The sequence below is a fragment of the Oreochromis niloticus genome, linkage group LG22, assembly GCF_001858045.2.
Source record: "Oreochromis niloticus isolate F11D_XX linkage group LG22, O_niloticus_UMD_NMBU, whole genome shotgun sequence".
Classification (NCBI taxonomy): Eukaryota; Metazoa; Chordata; class Actinopteri; order Cichliformes; family Cichlidae; genus Oreochromis; species Oreochromis niloticus.
The window spans coordinates 14,926,902-14,941,840 of NC_031985.2; the positions used below are offsets into that span (position 1 = coordinate 14,926,902).

The 14,939-nt window shown below is 39.4% G+C and overlaps 1 long non-coding RNA gene across 2 annotated transcripts in view; it reads right to left on the bottom strand.

Annotated features, from left to right (window-relative positions):
- Positions 1–12,491, bottom strand: part of LOC112843520 (uncharacterized) — a 51,008-nt gene extending 38,517 nt beyond the window's left edge. For both annotated transcript variants that reach the window (XR_003215923.1, XR_003215922.1), the window contains exon 1: positions 11,912–12,491. This is a non-coding gene — a long non-coding RNA (uncharacterized LOC112843520). The remainder of the gene's footprint in view (positions 1–11,911) is intronic.
- Positions 12,492–14,939: the final 2,448 nt, after the last annotated feature.

Genomic DNA, 14,939 nt, shown 5'->3' on the forward strand with positions numbered 1-14,939 from the left:
GTAAAGAAACTGTACAAAGGCATTTAAGCGATCATCAGAGCTGGTCATTGTAAAAAGGCTTGGAAAGGTCATTAGTTTGGAAAGTAGAATTACAGCCTTGTGGCTGAATAAATCTGCCAACCAGCGATGTTGCAGTTTTAAGTTTCCATTTTGCCCAATAATTGCAAGGCTGCTGTCGACGGATGATGTCATTTTCTGTACAGATTGCAACATTTCGGATTTGTAATGTAGGAATTGGTATAAAATAAGCCTTGCTGTGAGAATAAAAACAGTAATGTTTCTTAGATGTGTTCTTGTGCTTGGCAAAGAGAGAAAGAGAAAATCCCTATGCAAAGAAGTGAAAAAAGGAAAATGTAATCAAATATACAAACACCGGTATTTCATGTTGAGGTGAAGGGTGAAATATGATCTGGGCTTAATAAATCTGATTGGCAGGTTTATGCATGTTACTTTTGAATTAGTTCCTTTTATATGTGCTGCAGCTTGGCATTACTTCCACTGATGGCATGGAGATACTTTCTCAATAATAACCAAATAATGACATGATCCACTTACAGCCTCAGCACCTTTCTTTTTTCTTCTCATCCCTGTGATGCGTTCATGGTGCAGACATAAAGTCACAGTCGCTGTACTTAAGTTAAGCTAACTAGCTGCAGAAGATGAGTAAGCTTAGGTGAGTAATTGTCAGTCTTGGCAGGCTTTTTCTCTCTCTTCTTTTTGGCCACTCTCCCTCCTTCACTCTCTTGGGTGTAGAGTCAAACCTACCTGTGCCTTTTCATACTGCACTGATGCATTTGCAGTGAATTGCCATATCAAGGCTGAGAATTTAAGGATGGGCTTTTATTCTCTACCAGATTGTTGCTTCCACCATTTCTGTTTTTTAGTTTCCTGCCTGGAGTTAAGTGTTGGTTCTCTGGAGAACTCACCTGTGTTCCTATGAGGTATCAGAAGATCATGGCCAGCCATTTTCCTCTTTCGCTCGTCACTTACCTGCTACCCACCTGTCTGCCTGCTCTCCGCTGAACTTCTTCTGTCCTGTCTGGACCCCAACCTGTCTACTGGTTACCCCTCCTGTGCATCAAATTCCAGTGCTAACAAACCCTTCCTGAGTAATCCTAATGGAAATAGTTCCAGCCCAGTTGCTCACCTGCCGGCCATTAATTTCCTTCATTCTGTAAATAAATCTTTAAAACCTTTTATTAGCTGTCTGAGTCTGCTCCTCGGGTCAGGAAATTGTCATGACAGTAATATTGTTGAAGTTCCAGGTAATGAAACTTGTTTAAAAGCTTAACAAACTGTCTCTGGAGAGTTTGTCCCAAACTGTGTCAGTATATTAAATGTACAGTTGCTGCATTTCTGCTGGACTTCATAAAACAAATTATTACATGGTGTATTTCAAACCAATTCTTTTCCCCACGCTACACAAGATCTCAAGATTTCCCCTCCTGTTAAATCCCACTTTAACCCCTGATCATAATCTCTCCAAGTGTTCTGGTATTATGGCGTTAAAGAATGGCCAGACGAATGTTAGCAGGACAGACGCACAATATAAAAAAATTCCCCAGCCACGCGGAGGCTTAAGAACTAGACCGCTGTATTGGGATGTAATTTACCACATCAGTTCTTGAAAATAGAGACTTTGAAGCAACCTACCTTCTCTGACATCCTCTGAAACTGTGAACCCAAAACTTTGATCTTTACCAGCTAACAACACTGCATCTGAAGTCCTGTGCCTGCGTCTGTGTCTGATGGTGGGGAAACCTCAGTCCTCTCTCATGTGGCTGTCTGCCCCTCAGCCCCAGCCTGTCTGTTTTGAAACCCACCAGACACAAGGTAGAGTGAGGCAACTGAGGCGAGCAGTGCAGCCTGCCTAAAAGCCCATGCTCGGGACGAGGCGTCTCATCAAAGCTCTGGGAACGCCGAGCTCCAAGCTAAGTTTACTTGGCTGCATTTGAGCTCAAATATTTGAGCAGTGCTCTGTGGCCTGTGTGCCACTGGCAGAGCAACACAGGATCCCGCGTCCAAAACAACATTTTTGGGGCAGTGTAGAAGGCTTGGAAGGTGGTTGTAGAAGCACTTTGAATGTTCGGTATGTGCATCACAGATGTTTATGCACAGGCATCCTCAGTAGCCTTCCTCCCCTAATTCAAACTTGACAAAGTTTAATATTCAGGAAGATTTTGGACTGTATGCTGTCTACCAGAGCTACTGCACTTAAGTACATAATTGCAATTTTGTTAGGTTTTCATGATTTTAAAACAGTTCGTTTTACAAAAGCAAAATCTAGAAGTGAGGTTGCTTGGTGAAACTACTCATAGAGAGGGTGTTAAACCAACAGCCTCATTGTAAGATTGTTGCTTTGGTTGTTAGCAAATTGCCACTATCATCCATAGTTTGCAAGGCAGAAACAGACTTGTCCATCAAGTGGTAGTGAAACTGTGAAAACTGTAACATAAGCTGGAAACGGAGGTAATTTGCCTTCAAAATAAAAGTTGTGCCAACTTGTTTCAAAAGGCGCAACTTTTACTTTGAAGCCAAATGGTCTGTGGAAGCTGGCAAGCGTTTGACAGCTCAGCATGTTGCATTCAAACTACTGGCAACTGCAAGAATCTTTTCCCTGTTGCTGGTGATGGTCGAAGACTGGAGCTTTATCCACATGTCACCATGCTTGTCACACATCCAAAATGATGAGCAATGTAATGTCACATGATTAACGGGCATGTGACAGCAAAATAATAAGTAAAGGAAGTTTAGCAGAAACCAGTTGCTTCCATATCAGCTTTTAACTTGAAGTAAAATGCATATCTCTTCATTTGGTTAAGCTTCCTTTCAATAATTTTTTTTGCATATTCTTTTAATCTAATAAATATTTACAAGTATATTATCTACATATGTTCATTTTTAGCAACAATTACCTGCACTCCAGAGTTCTCTACTGCACGTTTATCATGTTATTATAATAAAAAACAACAACTACAGTTGTGAGTAACCAGATTGTTTTTTCTGTAGATTTTTAGTAAATATCCTCTAATGTAGAAATAGATAGAGTCATAAAGTTTAATGTAAATCATTGTTAGTGGAATGCCAGACAGTTGCAAAGACAAGTGAGATACATGTTATGCCATTCATTTCTGGACTGGAATCAAGGAATTTTCTCCAAAGCTAAGATTTTCGGAACTTTCCATACCAACAAATGCTTATATGATAAAAAAAAAAAAAAAAAAAATTAAGCAGGTTTAGAGGTAAAGCTTTTCAGTGTATCTGCTTGTGTAGTTTCTGTAACTAAAAGGCAACTAAAACAACTCAAATGGTGCCCTTTGACTCAATACGAATTCTTTTTTCATCTTTTTTTAATATATATAAATCAGTAAATATACACACTGTACAGATTAGGAACTTGTGCTTTTTAATAGTTGCTCTTTTATTTCTCAAAGCTCACACAATAATGCATAAAACATAAATTCACCACGTTCACCTAACTGAGCAGTCCGTGAGTGCTTTACGTCCACTACCGAGCTATTAGGCCCTCAGGATGTGTGTATGGTGTTTACATTCACTTTCACTCAACTATTAAGATATCATCTTTCAGGATTGGCATTTATAACGCAGCAGGCCAGTGCCTCTCTACAGCAGACTTACAGGGACGAAACATTAGACTATTGTGTTCCTTCTCCTCCAAAACAGTAAAACAGCTCGTTTTATTCACAGTCAAATTGCTGAAGGGTGGATTTATTCTCTCGCCTGTTGTGCCATAGAAACAGGTAAAAAAACCCAAAAAAACTTCTCCTCCAAGCATCACCACAGCGTTTTCACCCACTCACTTCCCACCCTTATCAACATCAAACACGCAAGAACGCTTTTATATGCAGATACTTTTGCTACGTTCTGCATTTTAATGCAATGTATATTTGCTTCCCTCAAAACTGAATGCAAATTCCAATCCATCTGATCGACAGCATATTTTATGAACACTGGAATTAAGCAGCAGACTTTACATATGCCATAAGCATCTTGAGCTTACTGCGCTCTATGTCCTCTGTGTATGTGTGACTATGTATGGGAGTACGTTTTGTTTTGCAACTCAGTGCTGTAGTGCCATCTAGTGGTTGTGAGCTGTAGCTGTTAAAATCGCTTCTGGACACACAAATGAACGCTGGCACACAAGAACCTTTCTGTCCTCTCCGGTTTTTACTAGTCACGCAGTCTGGTTTCTGTCCAGCAATCCACGCAGGGATACTTTGGGATCTTTTGGGCCCTAGCTGCCCTCTTATGGAAGGTTAGACAGGACACAGGCAAACTAAACACCACCACCTCTTGCTCCCTTGGGGTGAAATGAAAAACTGTTTCCTTCAATCCTACTGGGACATGAAATGAAATAGGTACGTGTGTGTGTATCTGAGTGTGTGCAAAAGTGGGAGGTTGCACTACTGCCGCCCAGAAGATAACTCATCATCGTACTTAACAGTGACCAGCTAATCCTCTGCCTCCACTGTGACCCTGACCCAGCAGAATCTCTTTAGATCCACAAACACTGCATTTAATAGTCTGTTAGCGTTGACCTTGGATCATGTGCTACACTTAAAAAAGTGAAACCTTTTAAAAGTATAGATTTTAAGGGTATGTGAGCCATAATGGAAGTGTAGCATTGCTGTGTCAGTTTAATCTCGAGAAAGCTTCACTGGCGATGAAGCATTTTGCAGCTTAAAAGCCAAATATTTCATACTGTGGGTGGAAATATCTCACAGTTTATCATAATGCTTCCTCTCGTGATACAGCTATTTATACAGTGGTGTCAGGTATCGGTGCTTTGATTAAAATACGCAGGCCTGCTGAAAAGTTTGCCTTGTGTGTTTGACTTACCAAAGCTGCTACTTTATGACTCTTTGTGCTGGTGTTCATCAAATAAAATGAGGGTAAAGTGAGCCAAAGTTAACCAGCTTCAGTAAAGAAGAAGAAACTCACAGGGGAAAGTAATGAACAATAAACGAGCAATGAATAATGGAAAAGCTAATCAGAAAACTTTAAACTGAACTGACATATTAGGACTGATTACACACACACACACACACACACACACACACACACACAAATCACAACAGTAACAATGTAATAAATCTATATTTTCTGCTTTTACCCTTTTTAAACATATCCCCGATCTCCTAGTTGAATCAAGAGAAAAAGTCAGACTTTAAACACTCGAAAAATTGTTCTTCACTTTAAAACATGAAGCAATTTTTTTTTCCTTTTTTAAGAGAAGACAGTCCATTTTGGACTGACATTCAAACCAGAAGCATATTTCCAGCTGGATGAGTAAATGTGCATATATATATATATATATATATATATATACATATGTATTTGTACCTGTTTGCAGTTGTTAATTCTATTTTTCTGTATCATATGTAGAATTGTTTAAATCCCTACTGGGTGGACAATAATGAAATTTCCCTTAATGGATGTTTAAACATGACTACAGTTTACTGAGTGTGGATGTAATCACCCTGCGATCGAACCCGAGAGTAAGTACAAGTAATTTTGTTCATTTCCAATATAATATGCTGAGGTGCAGAGCCAGAACAAACTGTAGTAATACTTATGGGAAAGTAAGTAAGGATATTTGGGAAGTAGTGGTAAATCCCTCAGTAATGCAGCCACTTCCTCAAACAAATAACATAAGCAGAAATTTCCTGGCCTGCAGACATGCTGATTATTACCATACACATGCAAGAATAGATAGTATTTCATATATGCTATAGGCCTTGTTTGTCATGCATTCGTTCACATGAATAGAAATAATTTTTTTATTCGCCCCTAAGTCCCTGAACAATGCAGCAAAGTTCAAACAGCGGCTAACATATTGAGGCTGAGAACGACAAGGATTTTTTATGCATATATTCACATTAATTCTGCACACACACACACACACACACGGACAAAAGGTTAAAACCCCTAATAGCCCCGTATTTACAACACACGCCTAGCAGCAGAGCCCCCTAGGCTGCTGAGTGATGAGCCCTCTTCTAGACAGCATGTCTGGGACTTAACTCCCTAAGCAGTGACATAGTTCACAGCTGTGTGTGCATGTGTGTGTGTGTGAAGTCGTCATGAACCCACTTCATCTCACAAGCATGCAGTATTTTTGTAATGTTTTACTGAACTTGCCCAGATGAAACAATTATTATGTTTTCAGTTTACTTGTGTCAGTTTGACAGGGTTTGTGGAGGAGAGTCGAGTGTGTTTACTGAGATAGCAAACGAAACTGCAGCGCGTAGAAAAGTATTTTTAAAGTGATTTCAGCTTTGTTTGACATTACCTTTTCTGGTCAGCAGGTGGTGGCAATGCTTCACTGTGCTTCTCTGTTTCTTTTCCCCCATGAAACACTTGACCCACATTTGAGTTTGTGAATAAACCAGTTAAAGGAAAACTCAAACTAGAGTTTTATTTTCATATTAGATTTTAATTCCTATTAATTCCTATTCCTATGTTCTTCTATGCTTACAAACTCCCTTTAATGTCACGTAGAACCTAAGCCTATACTGTAAAACAACAACGTTTCAGAAACATAAAGGATTCCCAACAAATGACAGCTGCGGTGACTGATGCGAAATATTCCCCTGCGCTACTCCATATCCTATCTGTAATCTCTTCCACAGCTCAGATAAATCAATAAATCAGAACCTTGTCTCCGTTGTTGCCTTTTACTGACTCCATTCCCACAGCAAGGATTTACAATACAGCTCTTCAATCCCTTTTCTTTTGGTAGATACAGAATTTCCAAATAGAGATAGAGACAGATGGAGAAAGGAGGCGGGGGAAAGATATGTTCTGCAGATGATTTATTGGCTTAAGTTCTTTTACGGGCTCATGTAGTGTAGGTGGGCCAGCTGCAGAATGACCATCGTAACCCAGTTCAGTTTTCTCTCTCTTTTCTCCATCTCCTTGTTATTAGCGGTACCCTTTGTCTATCTGCGTAGATAATGCAGGCCTAATAAATACTTTCAACTCTCCTCTTTTTTCCCCACTCCTGGACCAGTGGTTATCAGAGGTCTTTATGACCCATCTGCCCCAAAGGCATGTCGGACCGAAGCTGCAAGACACACACACTCCTTTGATCTCTGCCACTGAGCACTCGGAGGCCGTTACCTCCAGATTAGATTCAGTCATTTACAGAACAGGCTGTGACTCAACGGGAAACCAGAAATGTGCCTGCAGAGTAACTGCAGAAATCGAGGCATTGTTCAGAACCCTGGTTCCTAACATGTCTAATAGCTTTTTGTTTAATAATTTGTTTTGTTTTTACTCTAACTTGGGAGAGTTATGGTAATTTCCCTGACTGATTTCTATTCCATTCCACGATACTTATGTACATAAATTCACATTGTGCTCAAAGCAAGGCCAGATAAGATTGTTAAAGAGACTAATCGCATTATCTTCATCCAAAACATGAAGCTAGGTTTTACGATAGACAAAACTGAGCAAATTATAGATTTTGGTTTAAATGGCATCAAACAGAACTCCAGAAAGTGAAGATGCATGTTTCTGAAATGTCAGCTCATTTAACCCCATTAAAATCTAGCAAGAAAAAAAAAAATCACTGAGGGAAAACAGGGAAAAGAGATTCTCACCAGCAAAGTAAAGTTAAACCTGGACAACAAGAGCAAAGCAATTTGTTCAAGCTAACGATCAAACATCCTCAATGGGTTTAACTCAAGGATGACAATTAGGCAGTTTGTCTCAGGTGGCCCTGTGTCTCTCCAGTAAACCGTGGTTTGCTGCACAGCACTATCAGTTGTCTGGTCATCATCCCAGATAATCTCATCTGACATACACACACACACACCTCTGACCCCAATTCAGCTGCGTGCCTCCAAGCAATACATTTGAGGCCCTGGATACTGCAGGCTTAAGCTCACTCTGTTCTGACGTCTACATTGAGTGGCACTAATGCGTATGCACACCCACCAACCAACCGCATCCAAAGTGACACAAACACACACAAAAACATAGCACTGAAGAAAATAAAGGTGATGGTTTGGCCCTGCAACCATTACATCATTTGAAATAGAATTCGCCAATCAGTCATCTCTGTAGGGAGCGTTCCAATCAGACTTTGCTTCATGGTTGTACAACATATAGCTTTGACCCAGTGTAACTGGCTTACTATGGTTCAGCTACTACCGCTATAAAGCACTGCTCTCCTCAAGTCGCACATCTTTTTTCTGAAAAGTGTTTTTTTAAAGCACTCATTTAAATGAATGTTGTCCCCACTTGGCTGTGAAGACGTGCTTTTATTATTTGTTTTGAACTTAAGACTTTTGAACCCTTAGACATCTTTCATGTTCAAACTTGTAGTTTCGGACTCATGTTGCCTGACCACTCGAGGCTCCCAAGTCTCATTTAGTCTGCAAATGTTTCCCACTGAGGATGTTCAAAAAGAAATATGCAAACTAATGAAGAGATTTCTACTTAAGCAAGCCTGAGACAGGTTAAAAATTTGGGAAATACATTTTCTTACTTTGCTCTGAGTAAGATTTGAAAACCAAAATATGAGAAGCTCATAAAATATATTTGTGTTAAATATAAAATATGACAAACGGAGAAATGAATTCAGGTAAGAATTGAGGTACATTCAAGGAGAAGACAGTAATCACATTACAAGGACCGTGGTGAACGACAAGTGTAAAATATGACGTTGCAGATCTAAGATTGGACAGTCGGCATTCTCCAAACAAGCTTGTCATCTATAGAACACACTTCCAATTAAATCTTTCACAGTAAAGGTCAAAGGTTGGTTAAAGAGCTGTAGTCATTTTAACTGATTATATTATAATTTTACAACTATCTGTACTTTTGGAAATAATTTTAATTTCTCTATCTCACTATCCTTCTGTCTTTCTTACACTATATTTTAAAATTTATGTATTTATTAAAGCTTTTTATTTATAGTGTATTATGGTTTTATTAAACTGACTGTTGCAAAAGCCCGACAAGGGACAAGGTTTTTATTAGCAATAGCTACAGGATACACTCTCTGTGTGTAGCGCATTGTGCTCCATATTGGAATTATGTTAACCTGTACTGCTACACTGTTACTACACCTGCACCTTGACACAAAATGAAAAATTGAAATATTGTAAAAAGAAAACAAAGGAAAAAAAATATGGTAAATTTACAGTAAATATACATTCACTGTACTGCAATGCATTTCCCCCAGTTATATTTAACATTTGCATTCAACCTCCAGAATTTAGGCTGGTGGTGGTGGTCTTTTTGAATGTTGTGTTTTATAGCTGCTATTTTTGTATCAGTGATGACAGATGTGGAGTCAGTGATTAAACAAGCATGAAAACTTGGTTTCACCTCTCTCTCTCACTCGTGCACAAAAGCACAAATAAATTGTCAATGTTAATTTAACACAAGTGTTAAAACTCAGCAACGTGCCAGAGTTTGTAAGCTCAGAGCCTTTAGAGTTCATTTAGCACGGCTGCTAGTTCTGAACAGCTGCCTTAAATCCATCGTAGCTCTGCAATCAACAGTTGTTAGTGCAAAGAAGTTTGCTGTGTGCCGACCACCTCACACATTACTGAAACTATCATTATCAGCTTGTTGCTGTTGAAATTATTCAGCCATATAAACCAAGGTATTTATCCGCAGCTTAACTTTGTCTCTGTGAAGTTTTCATGTTAACGACATTTAAAGTGTAGTAGGCAACATTGTGCTGCTGAGTAGAAGGAGATTTTAGAGATTTGATCATGTAAAGTGGGTGCAGAACTCCTTTGAAGCCCATCATTCATCCCATTATCTGTATCAGCACTGATGCCTTAATAAAACTTTTTATAATAATTATAAAACCTTGATTATTAATTCATATGACTTTATTAAATTATCCAATTATGTATAATATATAAATTAAAAATGTTACAGGTCGACTGGTTTAACACAAAAATGTAATTGTTTTAATTTTATTTAAATTCCCTGTGACATTTTCTCCCCTGATACAGCTTCTAGGGCTCACTTTTGGCCTCCTGAGCTAACCATGATAACTATCTTTCTTAGTCACTTTTATTAATAATGACTAAATTTACTCCCTAAAAGGTCAAATGGTTCATGGTCAGGAATGACAGTATAGGGTAACATATCAAGCAGAGTTTTTGCATTTCATATTGGTCTGGCTTTTTGATTTTGTGAAGCACAAATGAACCTGGAACATCCGATTCCAGTTGAACAGACTGAAAATGCCATGTTAGAGCATTTGTTGGGATCATTGTTACATAGAAGAGAGATTCTGAATTCATGAAGCAAATCATTTTTATACCTAAAATAACTATGGTTGGTTATTGCTAATAGAAAATGAAATTAACAGTAATATTATTAAATAAATAAAATGGACCACTGCAAGACAACAGTTGACATATGAATTTACTGGCCACTTTATTAGGTATGCCTGCTCAACTGTTTGTTAATGTAATTCAGCCTGTACAAGTAAACAGTGTATTTAGCAAAGGTGACCTGCCAAAGTTCAAGCTTTAAGTGACTTTGAATGTAGCATGGTAGCTAGTATTGGGCCAAAAAAGGAGAAAATTTATTCAGTGAGCGCCAGGTGTCAGCGAAAAAGATGCCCTGTTGATACTAAAGATCAGAGAAGATTTGCCAGACTACTTGGAGCTGCATGCAGCCATGGTATGCAGGAGAGCATCCTTGAAAGCACAACACCTCAAGCCCTGAAGCAGACAGAGTATAGCAGACCGCACCTTGTGTTTTTACACCACTATACATTTAATCATTAGTTATTTTTAATCTCTGGTCTCCACATTGTGTCTTTTGTTCTGTCTCCCTCCCTCCATCCCCAACTGGTGGCGGCTGCCCCTTCCTGAGCCTGTCGGAGGTTTCTTCTTGTTAAAAGGGAGTTATTCCTTCCCACTGTCACCAAGTGCTTGCTGATTATTGGGGTTTTCTCTATTACCGTAGGGCAGGAGTGTCCAACTCCAGTCCTCGAGAGCCACTGTCCTGCAGCTTTTAGATGAATCCTTGTTCCGACACACCTGAATCAAATGAATGGCGTGTTATCAGGCCTTTCCAAACTTGATGGCATGCTGATGAGGTAATCCAACCATTTGATTCAGCTGTGATGGAGTAGGGACGCATCTAAAAGCTGCAGGACTCTCGAGTACTGGAGTTGGACACCCCTCCCGTAGGGTCTTTACCTTACAATCTAAAGTGCCTTGATGCAACTTTTGTTTTGCTTTGGTGCTGTATAAATAAAATTCAATTGAATTGAAGAAGTGATTGAAGGAAAAGTAACTAATTAGGTAATAATTCCCATATATGGTTGGCAATTTTCCTAGCGGATATGCAGCAACACTCAGTTTTATGTAAACAGCTCTGCAGAATGAAGCACTTTGAAGGTTTGATTTTATTTATCTTAAGTACCTCGCAGTCTAACACTCTAAAATTAGTTCTTAAGCATTTTTCAGTACCAATATGTGCTCATTATTTAGAGGCTTTAATGAAAGTTCTGATGTGCAAGTGGAGGTAAAACTGTTTCAAATTGGCTGCCAAAAGATAGGATTATAAAGGTTTATGCCTTGATGAAAGCACAAATTCCAAATGCAAAATAACCCAACGAATTGTAAAGTTGAATGCTATGTGTACTCGAGAGGCCCTTAAAGTGACCCGCTCCACCAGCTTTGAATTACGGAAAAATTACTTTTGCCTCTATCATCGCAAGTCATCTGATTTCCAACAAATCCAACCCAAATGAAAATGTAATTTGCAACTCTCCTCAGCACTTACAGTGTGACTCACAATGACAATATTTTAAAACATGATGCCAGAATTTAAAAACAGCCTTCAAAGGGGGAATGACAAATCACCTAGAAGATCTAAGATAGCAAGCTTTTTCCTCTTTTACCTCCAAATGTCCCGCAGAAGTCTGGAACTCATTTCTGTCAGTTTTCAGATAAGGTCGTGAGTCGAAGTTTTCATAACACTCTGCAGAGCGCAGGTCTGAGCTGGTCGCACAAAGAGCCCATTCAGCTGCCACGGCAGAAGTATCCTTTCAACGCAGATGCCACCCCTCCAAGTCACATACAGGACACGCGAAAGAGCCTGTGGCTGTAACAAGCGTGGAAACCTTTTGGCAGCTTGCAGACATACACAACTCAGGTATGTGTGGTCGAGAGAAAAAGGGAGCAAAACACAACACTGAGATGAAATGAAGCAACTCTCTGGACGAAACCGCTAAATTGAGATCAGATTTATTAAGGGCCACTCAAGGGAACGTGTAGGTTTTCAGATTAATCACATTTACTCATGGTTACATGTGCAGACACACACCACACATGCTGGCAGAGTCAAGGGACCGGTCTGCAGTTACAAGTTAAATCTCTGCATCGATCGCGCCGACCCCGACGGAGCCCGTGGCGCACGCTCAGCGATTCTTGTCACATTAGAGATGTCAAGCAGACAGTTGTGTGCATCTTAATGCCAAATGAAATACATCATTGCGTAGGTGGAGTGTGCCACAGTGCAGCGGGCTCATATCAAGGTTTGTGCCGCAAATTGAGCATAATCTCGAGCAGCTGTGAAAGTGATTGCATAATTGCAGATAAACTAAGACATCTCACACTCTGGTTCTCCCAAAGCAGCGCGCTCTGAAGGGCAGTTTGTTAACACAGCACGACTTCCTAGATAGATTAGGACAAATTGGCCATTGAAGTGAATTGTTTAGGAAATAAAATGCAAGCCTCTATAATGAAACGTGATGGCCAGTGTTGTGTTATATATTTACTTTACTTTGACTGTAACCACTGAGAAATGAGTTCTTACATCCCAAAGGTGCAATTCAAACTGATGAGGATGTTGCAGAGGTGGTCCGCTGGTGTCGGTTTTGCACGAGGCATAAAACCAGGACTGCATCAATATTTGAGAATCATTTAATCTGCACCAGTGGGATCAGAGCGCACAGGCGTCAGGCATCCGGTTGGTCTCGAACTGTCGGAATGGATACCATGTGGTGCCTCTACCCAAATCAGCTGCGCTGTACGGCTGTCAGTGGTCGGTAAAAATAGAGGGTGTAAGAGAAGAAAAAGGTGTTCGTGCTGCTGATATCCTGAGACCTTTCAGCAGATATGAAACACAATTAATTGAGCACTTCGTCCTTACACTTAGAAGGAAGTCAAAGTGTGTGCACATTATCTCCAAACACGTCAACAACACCAGGCACTAGGGAGTGGAATAAACCAAAGCCCCTCCAGATACTTTGAATTATTTTATCATATCGAACACGCACATAAGCACCAGCGCCTGACACACATGCACACGACCGAGAACCTGCACATAAATGGCATCTGGTTTGATTTCTGATTTACATGTTTCCCTTCTTCAGAGATGGCCTTATTCATTAAATAGCCCCCATAGCATATTGGCTAATGCTAAACTCCCCCTGTGAGCTTATTGTGCTCTTGATGTCTTATTTTCTTTTTCTACCTGTGTTAAACAGGGAAGGTGTTGGTGTTAGGACTCGGAAATAAAATTACATCAGGACTGAGCGATTGATGTAAAATGAGCATTTTGAAAGTGTTATGTCAGAAAATGGCTTTAAAATGGGTGTTTCCATGTATTTACATACAAACCGCACTGTGATATATGACTATGAAATGCGACATTTTAATTTCATTAAGTCCACTTTGTAAAATGGTGAATTATATAGTTACAAGGAGCTTGACTTTAGCTGGCTACACCATTAAAGTGCTGCATACATGTTTATGTGGGACATTTTGGAGTCATGGAATATTTTGTTTTTAACAGTGCAGTGTTGCTTTTGCCAGAGCAAAGGATATGAATCCTTGTAACTAGGTTATATCAGAACACATTTGAAACTGTTGGTCAAGCTGAAAGGTCCATATCTGAGACATTTATTATGTTTTTGAGATAGCTTTCTGTATAATCACAAAGTTCACCCACAGCGCCACTGAGACTGCCTATTATCAACAGACTAAAGACCAAATAGCTTGGCAGCGAGTGCTAGCACTGGCGTATGGTTCTTAGTTTCCAAGCAAAGTTGGATTTTATCCGGCCATTAAACAGCTTTAAGGTGACAAAAAGGCTGCAGTGATGACACAAGAGGGTGCTAGTAAGCATACACAGCATCAAAGAGCAAACAGAGGCAGAGAAACACACAGAAACCAATTTAAATCCACTTTTTTAATAGCAGTGAAAAACTAGTTTACATTTTTATTATTATTTTCTATGCGTTAAAGAATTAGCATTCAGCTGTTTGAAGATAAAAATGAAGGAAACACTTGAGCAACCTTAGCCTTACCCAGCCATCAATGGGTTGTTGATTTTGTTGTTGATTTACAGCTGGTGCATCATTTTCTCCTCAACAAATGACATAATGTATATCAGTAAAGACCGTGTGATGTGCTGCGTAGTGGTATAATCACACACAATACTGCAGTCACAATTGTTGTGTCACAATCAACTTGCAATTATTTCACTTTCAAAACAGTTGCTTTTTAGACAGGGACCACGTCTGTGACAACTTGCAGTCAGTTGGTGTCTTCAAAGTGACTTTGGTGTGTCAATAAAATGGCAATAAGATAGAATCAGTCTGCAATCTGCACTCAGTTTGCAGTTTAATTGTGTCAGCTTGTAATCTACGTGCTACATGTAATCTGTTTGTAATAAAGCAGCAATTAACTGTGATTAGAGTAATGAAAATTGCAAATCTGTTTATGTAAACACTGAAATTCAAAATAAACTATGTATTTTCAGACTCAAGCCGGAACCTCATAGATCTGAAACGTAAATTCAGAAGTCTGTTCAGAAAATGTGATGTAGTTGCTGCCGTATCATGATTTAACTGCAAGACATTGCTTTTATATAGAAATATAAACAGAATACAACCAGTTGAGTTATCTCTGCTATTGCAAAGA